The sequence below is a fragment of the Oculina patagonica genome, chromosome 14 (assembly GCF_052425735.1).
Source record: "Oculina patagonica isolate OP01 chromosome 14, crgOcupat, whole genome shotgun sequence".
Lineage (NCBI taxonomy): Eukaryota > Metazoa > Cnidaria > Anthozoa > Scleractinia > Oculinidae > Oculina > Oculina patagonica.
The window spans coordinates 1,086,490-1,101,241 of NC_135771.1; the positions used below are offsets into that span (position 1 = coordinate 1,086,490).

A 14,752-nucleotide genomic window follows, 5' to 3' on the forward strand; every position below is an offset into this window, starting at 1 on the left:
TATTTATCACCTTGCACATATACATTGGCGAAGATAGAAGGAAAGTTCAGAAAGTCCAGGAAAAGTTGGCATATACCCCACGAGCTTGTTAGTAGCTCCAACATGTTTATGCACCATCCACTGAGTTTCGTAAAGTAAAACAGTGCTCCGAGCGATGATTTGCACACTTTTATGCTGATGCCTTCTTTAAAATGTCTAATCTAGGTGTCGGAAGGGGAATGGTTCATTGCCTTTTAACTTTTCTCATGAGTAATGCTGTTCTTTTTTTGTCTGTAGGAAAAGCAGCCTTGGTTTTGGATCAGAATTCTTTGAACTGCTCGCTAAGTCAAATAACAGAAGTGGCGAGGTTAGTTAACACATTTCTAGCAGCCGATCCTGTCTGGCTAACTGTAACTACATGTATAACTGTGTAGCATAGTGTTTCTCTATTCCTCCCTAGTGCTATTCCAGCACTAGGGAGCGACATGTAGAAGCATGTAGACACATGTACGCATTGCGTACCTATTGAGTAACCTACAACAGTTACATCACAAGCACAATAAAGTCGGACCTCTTTAATACGGACACCCAAAGGCCAGGGAAAAGTGTTCGTATAACGGAGGTCGAGTTAAAATGAATTTTGGTTTCTTTCGGGCCGAGCTTACTGCCCGTATTGGGGTGGTGTCCGTATTGTAGACGCGTCCGTAAGGAGAGGTTCGACGGTAGAACATCAACTGATTAATGTTTCAGTCGATCCTGTCCAGCCATCTGCTCTAGAGAACTACATGATGAAGAAGCAGTAGACACATGTACACATTGCGTACCTATTTAGTAGTTCTTCTCACAACAGTTACATAACAAGAACAGTAGCGTAGTCACTGATAGGGCGCGATCATTGGACCATTTCGGAAATTCCGGTACAAATCAAATGGAACAGAAGTTTCCGGACCTCGATTTTTCAACTCGAGGTTGTCCCACCGGATCGGACCGATCCTGTTCCACGCCATGCTCGGGCCAGTTTTCCCCCCGAGACCGAGCCTCCAGCTGCCGACACTGATAGTGTCGCGGCAGACAGCTGTGGACCGGGAGCGGAGAGCAACGTGCACACCGTGTCACGAATGGAAGAGACACCACCAAATGTTTCCGAATGTAAGGACATACTCGAGCGGAGCACGTGAGAGGAAGGAAGATGGCCAGACAGAGGGAGCCAGATGGGGGGGGAACGCGAAGGCCGTCGAGGACGTCAACCGAATTGGTCCATGGATCGCGCCCATAGTTTTCCACCCATTTGTTTCTTTTCTGTTTTCAGCAAAGTGATCGATCTCATTACAGCATTCCAGAGTTTTTATTACCTGACTCAACTCATCAAACATGTGACGTCCCTCGGGAAGACAGTGATATGGAGGATGAGTACGAGGACGATACTACCCAAGGTCAGCGGATGTCTGCCTTAATCTTCCTAACCAGCGATCAGGCGTTCTTTTTTTGGCGGCGGGAAAAAAAAGCGCCTGATCGTAGGTTATAATCCTCCAAGACAAAAGCTTATTTTGAAAACTGATTGAGCGTATGATTCTCGTGTGGGAGGTCGCTAATTAAAAAGTAATATCCCCCCCCCCCAAAAAAAAAAAAAAAAAAAAAAAAACCCCAATAGCTGGCTTCCATACGAGTCTTTTATTGAAATCGAAGTGGAATTTGGAAATGGTTGTTTTAACACTTTTCAAGCGGGAAGAGAAAACCGGAGTTCAACCCTCCAAACGAGGAGAAAGACCCAACCACATACTCGACTCACAAACCGTAAAATGTGAGTTCTAGCCTTACGCCACTTATAGGTGGTGACTAATTGGAGGGGGAAGTAGTTGAGAAAACCCCACTCAAATTCGTTAATCTAGTTCCACAGTATTTAGCATGTCATTGCACATATTCTTGCCGTTTCTTTTGTGTGAATTGTTTTATTCAGTTCCTTAAAAATTCCGTTTTTGTGTTGTTTCAGGAACCAGTGGATCTCGCACTCCGGATGACGATCTCGACGCTTCTCATTTTGGAGCACCGCGGCGGATAAATTCTCCACGTTCGTCCAACGAAAACTTGGCAGACGACGATAAAACCAACTTATCTCAGGAAAACTCGTTCTCGGTGATTTCTCGGAGTTCATCGTTGTACTCGTTTGCGCCGAGCTTCAGTTCGGATTTTCCCGACACCGATTCACTGTTGCCCGATCTTTCCGATATCGTTGGTTCGGAAAAGTCTAACACCTCGGTCGTAGGCGTCGGAATTCCCGACATGGAGACGAGGATGTTTGATAATCAGTCCGAGTTGCGGACTCGGTCGTTTTCGGGAAATACTGGGGTACATCATCGTCCTCGAACTTTGGGTTTAGTGAAGAGAAACTCTGATCTTCCTGGTCGAGTTCAGCGTGTTGATGAATTTAATACAGGATTCTATCCCATAGGAATTAAACCTTCAGCAAGTGACACGAACCTTAATAAGGACCCGTATGCTATCGAGGAGGAGGAGGTAGCATTCAGAGCACTTTCTGAAATAGCTAGTTCATCTTCTAACACTGTAACCAGTACTAAAAGCGACGAACTTGAACAAGAATGCCTCATAGAAGCAGACAATCAAACTTCTGTTCTTAGCGAAGCAGCGACTGTAATTAATATAGACACGAATGAAGTCTCCGTCCCCGCAGGGGGTAGGGTCAGTCCGATTCTTGCCTCCAGCGAGGATACAGTCAGCCCTTTACAATCTCCTACTAAAGTAAAAACAGAAGGGAAAGGATTACATTCGCCAAACAGAGAAGAACCACCGCCCGTGTCGAAGAAACCTGGCTAGATCTCCTTCTGTCGAGAAAAAAGACTTTGAATTCTCTGTGACAGCTGCAGCTGACGAACCGCCGCCCGTTCCCGAGATTCCTGTGGAGGCGGGGTCACGTGAGCTTATTATTCCGGTCATGACAGCTTTACAGGAACGGAGATCTTCAACACCAAACTGCTCCACTGCAGACGAGTCCACTGACACTAAATCACAGGAGAGAGTTGAAAGTCCAGTTGAAGTCGTTAGCGAAAAGAAGGATGTTGTTCGATGAGAAAAAATCCGAAACAAAACCGATGACTCGATCGGCTTACACTACAAGAGTATCTGTTAAAGATCGCCTTCAGCAGTACGAGCGGAATCGCTCGTCGAGCGTCGACTCCAATCGGAAAACGTCGTCGGAGTTGTTTAATCCGAGCTCGGTGGCTACTCGGAAGCAAATATTTGAGAAGAAAGAGCGAGGTGTGTACAAGCGCGTGAGTGACATGGGAACGAGTAAGCCAAGAAGTGATTCCGGAAGTGGATCGGGCTCGGCCAGCGGTAGTCCTAAGTTGTCAAGGAAACGGTTGAATGACAGTGAAAGTGGAAAGAATGAAACAGCTGCCGAGAGCCCGGTGCAAAGTAAGGTCGAAAGGAAAAAATCCTCTGAAATTGAAAAACAGGATGAAGTACCACGCCGTCGGAATAAAAAAGATAAGTCGGAAGATACCGAGCGTCCACGAAGTTTGATTCTCGACAGGCTTCGGTTAGAAACTTTGGACTCTTCAAAACCTGATCGGCAGCGAGCCGATTCTCTGAAACTTGACTTACACGACGGAGGAACTTTGTCACCAAGGGAAATCGATATTCCACTCGACAGTGAAGACTTTGATGGTAAGCACAGATCCGAGCGACCACGAAGAAGCCCGACTAATAGTCCGAGGTCTAGTCGGACTAATGTTCGTTCTCCGTTTCCCGAAGACAACAACGAGGAAGATCGTGAGCCCCAGTTTGTATAGTCGATGCTTCATCGGTGTTAAATCGATAAGCCGTCGGTGTGTGTATTTAGTTGGGAGTGGCGTCGAAAGCGTTGACAATAAACTCGATATATATTATAAAATACCTAGTAAATTAATAGAAGTCAAGTACATTTCGCGTCCCTCGCCTTAAAAAGTTACTGAAAGGAGTTTGGTTTGACATAGTAACAGGAGTATGTTTGATATAGTGACACGGCAACAGAATTTGTTTGAAGGATTTGGTTGCAACTGGACATATTTGTTGAATGAGTGCCTTTTAAGAGAGATTGGTGTGTATAAAGACGACTGTTTGAAGAAAGTTTGTATGAACGGTGAAGCCACTTTCACTTGCTTACATCAATCCTAATTTATTTTTTGACGGAATACCCTGAGGGGAAACCAACGACAATTTAACTTCCGTCACTTTTCGCATGGAATTCTTTAAATTGTACAACTATTAATCGAGAACACATTTGACCTATTACTGGAAATTTACATAACCCGCGCTTTTATTTCTTGTAAAGAAATCACGTCTTAAATGCAATCACATAGGTGCATTTCTGATAAGGAAACACCACCTAAATATAGATATATTTTTATACTTGTACATTAAATGTGATAGTTTGATAAATGAATGTTTCGTAGTATTGAATACAAAACTCTTTCTTAGAATGGAAATTTAGTAAATTGTTTTATGTCGATCTGTATATAGAACTGAACTTGAGAACGACATTTGCAGTAGTGTCATAGTCGAGAATGCTGTAATTGAGTAGTTTCCTATAGTGGCGAATTTTACATGGTATCCATAGATATATTTTTAAATGCTACCTTTAACTGTAAGTGACGATCATTCGTGCTTATTAAAGAAACAAATTAAAAGGCGAACACAATTAAATGGTATCGTGTTGGTGAGCTTTTTTTTTTGTTTTCTCCCTAGTATCACTGTAGTATTTGCCTAAAAAATTATTATTAGCTGATGAACAAACATGGAAAATTTGTCTACAGTTTTCTTTCCCCAAAGGAGTGTGGGAGGACAAAATTATTTAAATTTCAAGAGTGATCAGAATTGTTTGTGTTCATCTTTCCAAGTGGTTCTCTTAACAGGATTGATTTTAAATCATGACGCGCTAGAAACAGCTTCATGTCGACTATCGACAACAAATCAGCTGCCTGTCGGTTGTAGTTGGGGTGGTCCTCGCGGGGGTGTGTGTGGGGGGGGGTACAGCCTGTGTGCAGCATCAAATCCTTCTTCCCACTAGCTAGTGCTCGTGCGCTTTTTTTGTGAAGATATATCGTGTAACATTCACAATGATTTTCTCTAACCAAGAAAGCATTAAGAGCCGAACAAAGGTCTATACTAGTCGCTTTCTTGGTTGAAATGCAAGCCATTAGTGTAATCCTCGCGCGGGCGCAACTTTCGCTTGAACTGCAAGAACTTTCGTGCTCTATCGCGCTAGCTATGTTGGCGATAGTTGCACAGTTTTTAGAGCAAAATAAAGACCGCTGGCAGTCTAGCGTAGCAGTGAAACGAGCCAGAAACGTAGCTATTATCGTCTACGGTCGACGTTACGATTGTGTATTCTCGTTGCTTCAAATTGGTCGCTGCAATTGTGTTTGCGCTTATTTTAAAGGGCGGGGCTGGAAAGATCATAAATTTTCGGTCTTTTAGTGGGTATGACCTTCCACCTTACTTTTACAATTACCCACCCCTTTTGTTGAAGGAGAGGGAACCCTCGATCTAGGAATAAAATTTGCCATCGTCAATCATGACCTTCGGTGCGCGCTGAAAGTTTGGGTGGGGTTTGGAGTCCGTTACGTGAAATTATGTTATGTTACCAACCCTGGCATGTTTAAGACCGGACTGCAATTCTCAAGAAAAGAAAAACATAGCAATAATAATGGTTTAAAATCATATCCAATTGCAGATCATTTCACAAACCATTCCCTATTTCAGGTCAAGCGCAAAACTTGAAAGTCAACACCCCCTCCCCCCTCCCTCGAGACCCTAAGAATTAACACCTATATTAGAACCATAGGGGGAGGGGGCGTCGATTATTAGGGCAAGGAGGTGAGAGGGGGAAGTCGATTCTTAGGTCAAGGAGATAAAGAACAGAAACGAGATAAAGTGAGAAGAAAATAAACAATTGAAAGTTATTTCGACATAGAAAAAAACAGTTGAATATACAAACATAACACATTTTATACACGTTATAGTTTTTATTTTATACATTTCGATCATTAAAAAAAATAGAAATTTGCCCGATACTTTCTTTTCGCCATGGAAACCTTCAAATACGCTAACAAACGTCTTGAAACTCGTTTGTGTGGTGTGGAACCCGGGTTTGAAGTCATCGTTGTAACACACATACATTTTTAAATTGAGGTCCTTTTTACAGGGCTTTTCAGCCACAATATATTACAACAAAACAATGTAAAGGTTAAAAAATTTAAACTGAGAAATTGAAATAAGCGTATATACAATCTCTTATGATCTCATTTACCCCTAGCTTCTAGGCTAACAAAACAGCAAATTTCTCCATCATTTATCACCGCTGTTTGTGTTATATTTTTAATCAAATTTCTCCATGTATACAGGTTTAAATTATTAATTTTAAAAAATTTTTTTTTTTTTTTTTTTTTTTTTTTTTTTTTTTTTTTATTTTTTTTTTTTTTTTTTTTTTTTTTTTTTTTTTTTTTTTTTTTTTTTTTTTATTTTTTATATACAGGTTTAACTTTTACCCATAACTCCCTGCGATCTTGACCCGCCAAGTTCCCTCCAAGCATGCATCGCGCGTGCAGCGAAGCTATCGAGGAGCGAAAATTCTGCTGAGTTCCGAAGAGAGAGGTGTTTGCAGCACAATCTTCCATCATCTGTGCTTTTTCCATCGCATCCGTTTACAATGGCGGTGGAATACAGCATAGGAGTGAATAATCGCTTCGGTGCGTTAAATTTGGATGAGGATGATCCCGAAGAGTTCTTGCAAAAGCAGGAGAAAAAGGAGGAGTCGGCCAAGAAAGACAAGGCTAAGAAACAAGACAAGAAAGCTGTGAAGCAGCCTGCCAAAGATACGAAACCAGCCGTTAGCAAGAAGGACAATGTCAACGAGGAGTCGAGGAGGGAAGGTTAGTATAATATTCACGTTGTACGGTCGAATGTACAAGTTGTACTGTGACGCCATCTTCTTGTCAGATCACATGTGGAAGTCTGTCTTCTGTGTTTTCCGACTTAGCAGTTCCATTTTGTTAGTTTTTTGTATCTCGGTTCACCTGCATATAATGTTAAACTTTAGTAAAGATGCTGTGTAATTGATATAACTTTGTTGTATAGTAATTGCCACACCATTTGTCGTATTCCAGGGCGATGAAAATAAGCTTGTAATTTTCACACAGCACGCTCGTGGTACGTAAATTGCGAAATTTGCTGCGGAAAAATTGAATGGGATTTAAAATCCAAAACCACATTTCAAGCATTACTTACATTAGTGTATTTTTTCGGTCAACTGTTAGACAAGAAAATAGTCCCGAAGCGGAAGATATGAGCAACTTGCAGCACGTGTTGTTATGTTAGGCTTGTGTGGGTTCTAAATTTATAAATAATTCTAATGCAGACTTCGATTTTGTCGATTGCAGGAAGCGTTTTCTTCAAATTAAACGGTTTTTAACGCGCAGTGATTGTTTCGTTTTGCAGAGAGAACGGACAGTAGACGTGGCGGTCGCGGGAAAGGCGATGTCAGAAGGGAAAACGAGAAAAACACTCGCCTAGCAAACGGTCCAAGCGAGCGACGAGACCGAGATGAGAACGCTCCAAGGGAAAGGCGAGGTGGTGGCTTTAGAGGCGGATTTAACAGTAGAAGAGAAGGTTCCCAAGGGGACCCTGACTCCCCAGATAAGGAAGTAGGCGACAGGGAGAGAGGAGGCTTCGAAAGAGGAAGAGGGGGACGCGGATCCCGAGGAGGCTTCGGCGGAAGAGGAGGTCGTGGTGGTGGATTTGGCCCGCGTGGTGGCGGCGGTGGTGGTGGCGGAGGCTTCGGAAGGAAGCGAGAATTCGAAAGAAGAAGTGGCAGCGATCGCTCGTAAGTTGTTGTTGTTGTTTTCAGATCACCCTTCATTCTAAACACGCTTATAAATTGCTGGCTTATTTCTTCAAAAGAAGGCTTTCTAGCTGCCTTGCATTCATTTCACCAAGGTGTAAAGTTTGTACTTTAAAACATTTTTAATATTCATTTATTTATCTTGTACAAGATTTGAAACGTTGTTCACTTTTTATGCAGTGTTTTGGGGCTATTATGCTTTGGATATTGTACAAGTTACGTTTTGTAAATTAATCTGTCTACAGAGCTGTTTCTTTTGGTATTTTTACCTAGCAATTTAATTTTCCTATAGCATAATGCGTGCTGTCTGTTAAGCATGTTACAGCTGTTTTGGAAAAAAGCCAGTTTATTTTTGTTTTGATGCTTTTCAAGTTAATATTGGTAAATCTTCTTCTGCTGCAGATTTTATACTAACTTAGTAAAAAAAGATGTTTTACTGCCCATAACCCACCTGTATTAACTAAAGGACTGCACTTCTACATTTCATCTCTCTGACATAAACAATCTAACCCTTAATTGTTTATTTAGCAAAATGTTTTCCTTGATTTTGAAAACATTTCTGTTTTGTAAAAGAAATCTGTCCTCTTCTTGTGGTCTAGGGGCCCCCGACTGGACAATTCAAGTCGCGGGGATAGAAGGTTGGACAAACAATCTAATTTAAATTTCTCTTATCTAATAAATATAAATCCATTTGTGGGAAGTTAGCTTGCACTTAAATTCAAAGTGATAAGGTTGTGCACATACCAGTGGTTCTTTCTCTTCTACACTGATCTGAGATGTTTTCTCTTCTTTCTTTTAACGAAGTAGGAAAAAAAGTCACCATAGCTGTAATGAGAGAGGAAAACTCCTTCAATAATTTCCATATTTAATCCCTTTTTGACGGTGTCAACAACCACCAAGAGAAAGCTGCATGCATAATAGTAGACAGCAAATTGTGTTGACAATATTTAGACTTCAACCACTAGAGTTGTAAAAGTAACAGTAATGTTTTGGCTGTTAGATATTGAAAATTATTACTAGTTCTAAGTTTCCGAAGGGCTAGTTAAACCTTTTATTTAACTGATAGCTCTTGAATGTTACAGTTCATTTTGCTTTTTTCTAGATCTTTGGATAATAACTTGTTATTATTTGCATAATTGTGGAAAAATTGAACAGTATACAATTAATTTCAAAATAATAAAATAAAGAAATGATGGGAAATTCAAAAGACATGTAAAACTTCCCATAACAACCAAATGTGTAATTTGATTACATTAACATTTTATAATTTTTCCAATTTTGTTTACTTGTATTCAAAACTCAAACTTAACAATATACTCATCTGATGAATTACTAATGGTGTGAGATCTTATATTTCCTGATAAAACATACAAAAATTAATTCACATTGTAATTGTGACCAAACCACTGTTTTTTCCCCTAATGGTTATTTATATAATAATCCATTTTAGTTATAGTTACACTGAAATATGAATACTAATAATTTGTATTGTGTTGATTATTGCATGAGAAGCTCACCACTTGTTTCTTTATTATCTTTTGTAATTCATAGTTTTCTCAGGGTGTTTAGCGTTCCCCTTCTCAGATAAACTCACCTAAATATAAAAACTGACATAGCATTTAGGCAAGTAAAACAGATCTATAGGTGATGAAAAAGCTATATTTTATCTTGAGTTGTTTTTCGGAGGTATCTGTTGTAAGGATAGCATCTATGTCCCAAATAATCTTGGACCAAAACTATCGCTATAGCAAAGTACATAAGAAAAAGACTGACATTTGTTTTGAACACATTCTGTTAATCTTCCAGTCAAAATGATCTCATTGCCCATTAATTTGTGTAACACTAAAGCATCCCTTCTAGAAGGTTCCTGTGATATTCGATCACATTCTGATATTTTTCATTGATAGTGAACTTTTTCCTGTTGCTTTGTACTTTACCGTCCGGGACCAGTGCTTTATTTCCCTTTTTGTTATTATTTCCTACAGTGTTTCTTGTAGAAATAACCACTTCCTACTCCAAAAGTTTTGATTCTTAGTGATTAGGAGGAACTACATTGCTTGAGTTACTCAGAATACTCAATTTATGTGGGTTTACTTTTTATTTTCTTGTAGCTCGGTGAAGCCGCAAGACAAGCGTGATGGAGGTGGGCAGTATAACTGGGGAAGTCCAACAGAGGGCGTAGGGTAAGAAACACATGGGTTATACCGTAGAACGCCGGTAATTCGAATTGGATAGCTCGAACAACCTGGGCGCTAACTCGAAATACTTGCACTTCCCTAAGAGTTGGCACTCACTCTTAAGTGGGCGCTTATTTAAGGCTGGGTTAACTCTAACTAGATATCTCGACAATTCCGTTAACAAGTAGTAAGTTTTATTTCCCTTGATCAAGATTTGGGTAAATTTACACCGATAACTGAATTTTGATTCTTGCAACTCACCACAGTTGCCCATTGATTAGAACAACAAAACAGATTCAGTCTATTGGACAGCCTTTTTCCACTCTTATCCTAAGTACTTATGATCGTATTAGAGTTTCTGACGAGATAAGTTTAATTTGCACTGTACTATATACTAAGATGCCTGAAAAATTAGTAAGCCATCAATTATTAAGTTGGGAAATTAAATATTCACTCTACCTCGAGAGCTGGGCCCCGCTAACTCGAACGGTTTTCGGTTCCCTTCAGAGTTCGAGTTACCGGGGTTCTACTGTATTTTTCTTTCATAAAAACAGTGTAGGCCACAGAACAGGCATGGTAGTCCTCGCACTGCCCCACAAAACTGCCTGTTCTGCTTGCTAGAATTATCTGGACCCATCAACTGTCTTGACTTCTCTGTGATCCAGGGCAGTTTTTCCCTATGAATGTACATTGTACAAAAAATATTCAAAGCAACAAATCCTCAAAATTCTGCTAAAGTAACTGTCAAGCATTTCATCTAACTTTTCAGTGGGATGGTAAAAAAAAAAAACATTAAAAGATAGGCATACTGGCAGCCAACATTAAACCGAGGGTTTTGAAAGGATTCTGAATTAGCCTAGCAAAGGCAGCTGATTTGCCCTTTGCCTTGGCTTCATAGCACAAAGTAACAAATCTTGATATTGATTTAATTTTTAGTGAAGACACAGAAGTTTATCCCTCAACCAGAGGTGACAGATTGGGCAGAAGCTTCTCCAGACCCAGATGCTGCTAAGGAAGCCACTGAGGAGTGAGTATGACATGATTACACTCTATTTGATGCTCTCTTCACTAACTTGTATATTTGTACCGGGCTTAGTGATAGTCCTGTCCAGTCATCCACTGGCAAGAACATTTTCATGCTCTTTTGATGGGCAAGGGCTCTAGCAAGTCATTTGCAACCAAAGTTTGAGGGCTGGCTGTCCAAAAGGGCAACCTCAAATTCAATTTTTATTCAAGTCCTGTTATGTGGAGGGAGACAGCGAGGGGGGGGGGGGGGGCTTAACCTCCCACCTCCCTTTCCTTTTACCCCCATTTACCATACCTTTTACTCCCAACTCCTGCCCCTCGCTGCAGCCACTTTCTCCTATTTGTTCCATATCTATTGCAAAATATACTGACTTGTTGCAAGACTTTACTCGTTTCCTCCCGCTTCCTGCCCCTTTTCTCCCGGCTCCCACTTCCTGACACCCCATTGTTATGTTGCTAGTGATAACCAGCTCACTTGCCCCCGCTTAAATATTTCTTGCTGTCACTCAGACTCACAAGACTACTGGGGTTAACTTATAAAACTAATCTTCAAAGAATTGTAATTTTGAAAAACGTGTGTTTGGTGTGAAATTTAGCTTTTTTATTTTTTTTTATTTTTTTTGTTTTTTTTTTTTTAAAAATTTTTTAATTTTTAAAAATTTTTTTTTTTTTTTTTTTTTTTTTTTTTTTTTTTTTTTTTTTTTTTTTTTTTTTTTTTTTTTTTTTTTTTTTTTTTTTTTTTTTTTTTTAAAAAAAAAAAAAAAGAGGCTTATCAAACCTGGGTTTTTTCCTGCCCTGAGTCTATTGCCCTGGATATTGATCAACTTAACCCTAAAATGACGTATAAAATTACATCATTGTATGCCAAGGGCACTATAAGTGATGGTAATGCACTCTTAATGTACTGAAAATGATGAAGATCACTCTGGCCAGAGCTCAATCTCTTAATTTGACATCTCACCATTAGGCTGCCATCACCAGGGCTGCAAATAACAGTCGGTCATCAGACATTGGCCGACCAAATTTGCTCATGTCCGACGAAATCCGAATTTCGGTCGGACATGATGTCGGGACAATTTTTGGTTATAAATCATAAGTAACTTGTACAGAGTGGTCTTTTGTTTTTGGTTGGATGTCCAACCACAATTTTGTTTTATCCGACCAAGATGGTGTCTTAGTAGGACATATGTCCTTTCAAGTGAAAAAAGTTATTTGCAGCCCTGCATCACAAGAGTGTACAATAGCTCACTGCACTTATTTGTCATTTACAGTGCTCCTGGAGAAGATAAAGAAAATGAAGAAACCAAAGAGGAGGAGCCAGCTAAAGAAATGAGTTTAGATGAGTATAAACAGATGCAAGAAAGAGAAAAAGCAAAAGCTTCATTTGAACTTCGCAAACCTGGCGAAGGCGAGAAAAAGGGGATGTGGAAAGATACAAAAGTCCTCAAGAAAACAGAAAGCGAGGAAGATAAACAGTTTGCAGCCAGACAAGTAAGTTGATAACTTTAGTTGTATGGCCCTTGCAGCAGGCTTTTAGCCAGGTGGGAGTCCAGGAGTCCTGTAGACGGCCACTTATCACAGACATTTAATATGAATTACTGTATACAGAGGTTTTTTTCATCAATTTTTGAATTTTTTTAACCCCTTTTCCTCATAACTGCAGAAAAACACCTTGCATGCTCCTCAGGCCCTCCTATGGGGACAAAGTCAGGCCTTATAAAAATTTTGGACTCCCACTTTTTATATCCTGGCTAAAAGCCTGCCATGCAGTTCTATTGTATTCCAGGACATGCTTATTCTGTGGTCAGCACCAGGAGTAACAACCTAGGCCAGTTCCAATTTCAAAGTCTGCAATTTATACTGTTATCATTGTTCTGCACAGGCATTAGAGTTATTCTGCTCAAATCTGATTGGCAGAAAATCGAAATGAGTCTAAACTGCCCTAAGGCTGTTATTCTGACAATAAGAATTGTAACCCTGGAAAGCTACCATAGGTTATTTAAAAGAAATATCAACTGTTGTCGTTATTGTTGCGGGGTGCAGGCCCTCAATAAAACTGTTGCATAAATGAAACTTAGAATTTAGGTAATTAGTTAATGGTAGTTAAATGGTAAAAGCTTCATCACCATGAGTCAAATTTGTATTTTTTTTATTTATTTTGTTATTTCTTGAAAATAGCCCAACTTCAGACTCCAGCCAACCCACACCCCTCTCCTCCCCGCCATGAATAGGGCATGCTCACCAGTCTCCCTCTCGCTTAAGTTTTATGGACCAGCCCTCTAAAAAACCTCATTACTAGCTACACCCATACTTAGACATAGTTGCACTCTTGCTTTGACAAAGTCATTCCTTGTAAAAAGGCAGACATTGTACCTCATATTTCCCTAGCTGAGTGGCTTAAGTACCAGTGATTCCCTTTTTCAATCCGTAAGGGTGAAATTTTACTTCTCTTTATCAACATTGTTACTCGTTCCTTTTCAGATCATTGAAGAAAGAGTCAAGACATCTGGCCGTATCAAGCAAACAATTGATATCCCCGTAGCTTTCAAAGGAAATGCTGACACACGAAGAGGCCGTGGTGGTAATCGTGGTGGAAGAGGCGAAAGAGGAAGCCGTGGCGGTGGCCGAGGTGGCCGTGGTAGAGGAGGCGGCCGTGGATTCGGTGGTGGTCGTGGTGATTCTGATGAAAGTGGTGGAAACTTTGACTTAAATTCTGAGGAATTCCCCACTCTTGGTTAACAGACTTATTGTGGAAAAAAAACCCTGTGTTCCAATAAAGGACTTGAGTGCTGCATATGTTAAAGGAACCAGGGAAATCTTGCGTACATTTTGACAAATAGAGGAGACGATTTTCCATAACTCATTCAATAGTCACATCTGTGTTAACAGAGGACATGAAAAGAAGACAATATTTCTTAATAAATGAACAAGTGCTAATTAAAAAATGCACTTGACCGACAAACAGTACATATTGATGTTGCTCATGTATCATGCCTGTGGTTGCACTTGTGCATGGTACTTGAGCTGCTTATGGAGTTGCTAATTTAACAAGTCAAAAAGAAGGCAATATGATAAAATATTATTGACAAAATCATTCTTTCCCAACAACTGAGGCCATTCAATTCTGTCATGCTCCAATTTTTGTGTACTAAGTGTGAACTTGTATAGCCAGTGCGTATGTTAGTCTTTGTGTGGTGTGACATTGCAAAATTATGCAACTAAGATAAAGAAAAAAATCTTTGCTTCCGTTTCTTGTAATGAACTTCTCAGCCTGTCATATGTCAGGCTTAAAGATTATCTTCATTGCAAGTCTGATCTGTGATGTCGCAGCCAAGTGTTGTTTGCATTCCTAGTTCTTTATTTAATTGCAACTCATTTCCAGTTGTCAATAATGGTGTTTCCGTGTGGTTCTAATTATGCCAAGGTTGAAAGTACAATAATATTTTTCACAAGTTTGTTTTCTGTACAATTTGTAACTTTCCATCTGCAAATCGCAGGCCCCTTTTTATCCTCTTACATTGCTAATAATAATGGTAGAATCTCCTAGTTTGCAACTAGGGAGTAATAAAAACAAAAAAACAGGGAACAACTGCTCAAGCAGGTGTCAATTTATTGACTTTTATATAACGGTCTGACGGAAGTAGGAACGTGACGTTGGGTTTCAAATTTGCTG

The 14,752-nt window shown here is 39.9% G+C and overlaps 2 pseudogenes across 2 annotated transcripts in view; both read left to right on the forward strand.

Moving 5' to 3' along the window:
- LOC144637880 (uncharacterized) overlaps nucleotides 1-4,685 on the forward strand; it is a 32,884-nt pseudogene extending 28,199 nt beyond the window's left edge. Inside the window, exons 29-31 of the transcript XR_013567813.1 lie at nucleotides 277-346; nucleotides 1,289-1,412; nucleotides 1,970-4,685. The product of XR_013567813.1 is annotated as an uncharacterized LOC144637880 (transcript). The remainder of the gene's footprint in view (nucleotides 1-276; nucleotides 347-1,288; nucleotides 1,413-1,969) is intronic.
- A 1,879-nt stretch (nucleotides 4,686-6,564) lies between these two features.
- On the forward strand, nucleotides 6,565-14,668 carry LOC144637883 (uncharacterized; annotated as a pseudogene). Its single transcript, XR_013567815.1, has 7 exons — nucleotides 6,565-6,908; nucleotides 7,474-7,858; nucleotides 8,476-8,514; nucleotides 9,988-10,059; nucleotides 10,990-11,080; nucleotides 12,351-12,570; nucleotides 13,561-14,668. The product of XR_013567815.1 is annotated as an uncharacterized LOC144637883 (transcript).
- The last annotated feature ends 84 nt before the right edge of the window (nucleotides 14,669-14,752 follow it).